This window comes from Vollenhovia emeryi, unplaced genomic scaffold (genome assembly GCF_000949405.1).
Source record: "Vollenhovia emeryi isolate VEMERY1.0 unplaced genomic scaffold, V.emery_V1.0 DF940952.1, whole genome shotgun sequence".
In the NCBI taxonomy this organism is placed as follows: Eukaryota; Metazoa; Arthropoda; class Insecta; order Hymenoptera; family Formicidae; genus Vollenhovia; species Vollenhovia emeryi.
The window spans coordinates 886-6542 of NW_011965414.1; the positions used below are offsets into that span (position 1 = coordinate 886).

At 41.2% G+C, this 5657-nt stretch overlaps 1 pseudogene; it reads right to left on the minus strand.

Annotated features, from left to right (window-relative positions):
* Positions 1 to 284: 284 nt before the first annotated feature.
* Positions 285 to 5606, minus strand: LOC105571253 (annotated as a pseudogene).
* Positions 5607 to 5657: the final 51 nt, after the last annotated feature.

Below are 5657 nucleotides of genomic sequence, written 5' to 3' on the forward strand. Positions count from 1 at the left end.
CGAGCCCTAATGAATATAAAAATTGGAGCGTAAATCGAACGTAAGGGAAGAGTGTCACAAGCGTAAACGAAATGTCTAGGAAACGTAATTTGGAACAGCAAAGCGTAAACGAAACCTCAAACGCTTCTTTTACGCTTCGCTATTAGGGATATTTCAGCAAATATTGCTGAAATGTTGAAATATCACTAAAATATTACAATGTATGAGTTGTGTTTCATTATTTTAAATATATTACATTGCAATGTTACTGTAATGTTTCGTTGTAATATTTCAAAAAGCGGACATATTAATATTGCTGCAATCTTGCAGCAGTGTTGCAGCTTAACATTTCGCAATCAATATTGCAATGTTTCAATGATATCATTCTGCAATGTGCCTGCAATCTCTCTGTGCTGTATGGGCACTGACGTTATAAAACAGTGCCTCTTCCAGTATAGCTGTATTTCAATATTTTACTTCTTGTCGGCAGATTCCAGTCACATATTCTAAACATTTACCGAAATGCGATATATTACTCCATTAATTTACAAATAACGCAAGTCGGGGCAGTAGTTTTGCGTGTGACGGCACGAGCACGCGATAAATACATGTCGCGCTTGATATATGTAGAGTGCACGTTTACGATCGGCATTATATGGAATCAGACTTTGCCGCGATCAGACTATAATCCGCTAAGAAGTAGTACGCTAGGCTACGATCCAACGTCTTAACCAACCTCAACATATTAATCCCCAAGCCTGCTGGTGGATATTGCTAGCTTTCTTCGGGTCTCCGTGCTTCATCTCGTACTTGATGTAGTCGATCCAGATGGCCGTGTCGTTAGTCCCAAATTCCATCTTCGCTATATCGTAAGGTCGCCGTACGTAATTTGGCATAGTTTCCGGCTGCATGAGCTCCAGCGCGATCATCTTCTTGGGGAAGTCCAACGAGGTGGGCGGTTGAAGATAGAGGCTCTTGTATGCCTGGCGAGCCGCACAGATGCCTGAGGGATGGCAAAGATATAAATATCGCGGAAATTGAACTTGGCTAACAATCGAGAGGTAGAAAAAAAGTAGCTCTATCAATCTGACCTTTCGTTAAAACGAGCCACTCGAGCAACATAGGCTTGATATCTCTGGCGATCAGTATGTGTGACTGCAGAGCCGCTTGAAAGCTCTCCTCGGCCTCTTCCGAGCTCTTTATCTGGGCATGCAAGATCCGCATTTTCCACAAAGGTAACGCTTTCTCACCCAATATCTCCGTCACCTAATTAGCAAATCACGTCAATCTCGGAGCGATCAAGTATTTCGTTAGTTTGCAAGATTTACTACCTTTGGAAACATAGCGTACGCCTCGTTCTCCAGGCCGCTCTGCAACATATGGTTGAACCGCGCGTGCCAAATGCTAACGCTGTTTGGTAAACATCGGTCGCTCCGCACAGCACTTCGTCCAGCTTTTTCCGTATGCTCTCGTCGTGCTTCTTGTCGACGCTCAACATATTAATCTACGAATTACATATTTGTAAAAGAAGAAACAAAAGCTGGTCATTATTGTTTCCAAACATTCTTCCAGTTAAAAGATTTCAATTTGATAAATATCTCAATTGGAAAATTCAAAGTATCTCCAACAATGGAGAGACATTGTTAAAATAAATATATAAAAACTATTTTTTAAATATATTAACTTGTAGCGAATTCGGCAGCTTGCAGTAATTTTAAGGCTTGTTTACAGTCAATTCTTATATTTAAGGATTGTCTTGAGTACTTTGTGAAATACTTCTTAGCCAGTAAAATTATCTGTATAGTATTCGTATGGATAATTTTTTCGACTAAATAGCTTCTGGACACGTACACAAGAGGGCCATAAATAGAGTAGACTCTGAACAAGCCTTGGTGTGCACTCACAATCAGTGCCCTAGTGCAAGCTGCCGAATTAACTATTAGATGTAAAGTAATCAAATTTAAGCAAATTTCGTCTACGACGTTAACTGTCTGCGTATAGTATGGATAGTACGGCGAAATGTTGAGCACAAACCCAGTGCAAATAATGCTCCTCCTTCAGTTTCTTCGCCTGATGCGCCTGCATCAGGGCGGTTTTCAAGAGTTTCCTTTTGAAGTTCGGCAACGATGCAGGTCGCGATTAATCTCCAACAAGCACTCTATGTACAACGACCAGATCTCTTCAGTTTTGATCTTCTTCACGGCGGTCTGGTAGACCTTGTTGCAGGACGTGATGCGATCCCTCAAGGAGACCTGCTCGGCATCCTCCAGTTCCATCGGCGTGTCACTGAGGCGTGGTTGCACCAGACCCTGCAGCTCGCGACGCGCCATCGTATCCCACATCAGGGGCTCGTGGGCGTACTCCCGAATCATGTCGCTACGATTAAATTGTCCCTTTAATTTCAGTCACTGCGAGAAATGTTTCGATAGATGTTCGTACATATACACACCAAATGATTCTCTTCTGCAATTGCTCAATGTTGTCGTATTCTTTTGTGATGTTGAGCAACTCGACTATAAATTTAATATCCTTGATGTGCTCAAAAGCCTGTTGGTATATAAAGAAGGCCGTTTTCAACGGATCAAGTGGCATGTCGTTATCGTCCGTCGTTGCCGACACTGGATTATCTTCCCGGTTCTCGGTATTTTCAGAGTTGGGAGCCAGGCGATTGTCCAATTCGAGTCTACGAAAAGGAAGACGAGCGTGCTTCGATCGCGCGATTGATAGATTACAGAAAAGATTATATCGAGAAACGCGCTCTGTACCCACTTGAAAGCATCGATGTACAGTAATCGAGAGTCAGGGTGAATCTGTAAGCCTCTAAGGAGGTACTGCCGTGCACCGTGCTTGTTCTTGTTCTCTTCCAATTCCCAACATGCCGCTGTGTGCCAGCACTTGGCTTGTCTCTGTGCATCTGCAGCATTCTGCCCAGCATGTGGTTGATGTTGCTGTGGAAGTGCTGCGGAGACAAATAATTGCGTTAGATCGCACGGGTGCAGCCCAGACAGCCTCCATATACGTCCACTCACCTCGCTACCTACCACGTGTTTACAGAACTTCATATACGCGATCCAAAATCGAATGTCGTCTTGAAACTTAAATATCGCGTCTTTGTACAAGCTATTCATCTTATTAGTTATAGCGTTGTCGATGACCGACCTCTTTTGCGTGATGCCATATTTCTATAAAAAAAAAATATACGTATATAATACGCTAGACGAATCGTTTCAAATTCAAATCAAATCACCTCGATTCGATTGATTTTCGAATCAAGAGATTCGAGTTCGAATAATCTGGTAATTTCGAACTGGTCTCACTTTGCCTCTACAATAACAAATGTATTAATTTTTTAACGCAATATCATAATCTTTCAAATAAACAACACCACTGAAAAATGTTTGACTTTATTTTCGAACCGACGTATAATGTGCCCAGGAAAGATTGATTCGAGTTTAAACCCGAACAGATTCAATTTAATTAAAAAGTACATATTTTGAAAGATTTGATTCGACCATAACAAAAGCATGATTCGCACACCTCCTTAGGTGGATGCATTAAAATACATACGACTCTACAAGTATACAGGGTGTCCCAATTTAATGCCCCACCCCAAATAACATTTTTATTTTTGATCGCAGAAAGAAACGTTTCAGACAAAAGTTGTTTGGTTCAAAGGGGGACATAAGATGGTGCCATTAGTTTGACCTTGACGAGTTGCTTGAAGGTCACGTAAAGGTCACCTTCAATTTTTTTAATGGAACCCCTTATTGTTTATTATACTATCTTATTCTACTAATTAATATGAACAACTTTTGTTCGAAACATTTTTTGATTTGCCTAATACTTTTTGAGATATTCAAAAGAAAATTTATATTTTATTTCAATGTTTAGCTTATGATATCTCGATAATTGTTTGTCGGTGGGAAAAGTAGTACAGGACTTTTTTTCACTTGATTTGGTCTCAGGAATATGCTGTTGCAATAGTCATCCAATTATTGAAAATTTCTGTGTATTGTAACACACAAAATTTACAATACACAAAAATTTTCAATAATTGGAGCAATTCCACGAGACGTCCACGAGCAAACGAGAATTGGAGCAATCAAGGTCAAACTAATGGTACCATCTTATGTTCCCCTTCGAACCAAACAAATTTTGTCTGAAACGTATTTTTCTGCGATTAAAAATGAAAACGTTATTTGGGGTGGGACATTAAGTTGGGGCACCCTGTATATAGAGGAAAGTCCTCTATTATGAGATAGGATTCTAATGTGAGATAGTAGGTTTTCAATGTCCACATTCAATGGCAAATCTCTTTTTCACGATTACGCGATCTAACAATTTTCCGCTAAACAGAGACTTCACTCCAAGGGCAATAAATTCATGGTGGAACCAACAGACGATACCCGTTAATTTAGCAGAAATATTAGGAGTCTATCTCATAATAGGGGACTTTCCTCTAATATATGCAAAATGTAGGGTTGGGAAAGTTACTTTATAAAAGTATCTAGTTACAGTTACTGTTTTTTTTTGGCTAAAAAATGTAACTAGTTACAGGTACAAGTTACCAATTCTGAAAAGTAACGCGTTACAGTTACAGTTACTCATAAAGTAACGAATCGTTACTTTGCAGTTACTCTCTTGCAATGAAAATAAAAATATCAAATCCGTATTTGAATTGTAAAGTGTTGATAAAGGCGTTTATGCGCAAATGCAAGGCCTAGTGCGATGTGTGGAGGTTAAAAAATATATAAAGTAACAGTTAAATTAGTTGCTAGTTATCGAAAGAATATAACCGAGTTAAGTTACAGTTGCAGATGGGGAGAAAGTAACGAAGTTAAGTTAGAGTTACCAAAAACGTAACTGTAAGGCAATCCGTACACGCTTAAGACTGTCTCAGTCGTAGACGTAGGGCAAGGCAAAGAGAAACGTAAGTCGCATACAATAGCCTTTCATGACTTACGTTTCTCTCTGCCTCGCCCTACATCTACGACTTAAGCGTTTAAGAATCGTTCTCTGCCATCAGCCTAACTTCGTTACAAGCAACGAGTTACTTCCCAACCCTGGTAAAATGTACGTAATATTTATACATATATGACGTGACAAGGTTTGGATGCAGACGTAGCTACCTACATCCCTTCGTTGCTTGATCAATTTCAGCAGATCCATCTCGTACTGTATGTACCGAAGGTAGTCCTCCTTGCACTTTGTGTGCCGTTGAATCTTGTACTCGTACTCCTTGAGCTTCTTGGCGATGCTTCTGGAAACACGAACGAGAAGCGTTGCAACACTCGGGAGCGTGGGGCGCGTACATAACCTAGATCGACGTCCGCTCACCTAATCTCGCTTTCGTCAAAGAGCTTGATCCTCTGCATTTGCTCCAGCACGGGGATCATGTCCTGGCACCGCTTCTCCACGAACTCCGCCATTTCTTTGGGATCTTGAGAGACACTCGCAGGAGAAGAACCGCGGAAGAACGCGTGGACAACAATCCGCAAGTGGACACGGGGCCCGCGGGGGACGCGCAGCACAACTATCGTGGTGGTGACTGGCGACACCGCCGACACCACACCGACAGTGATGCCAGTTGAGGCTACCATCGCGACAGCGGTGGTGGGGATAGAGTATGTAAATATAATATACATATACAGGGTGTCTGATGCAAAAGTAGCAATTTT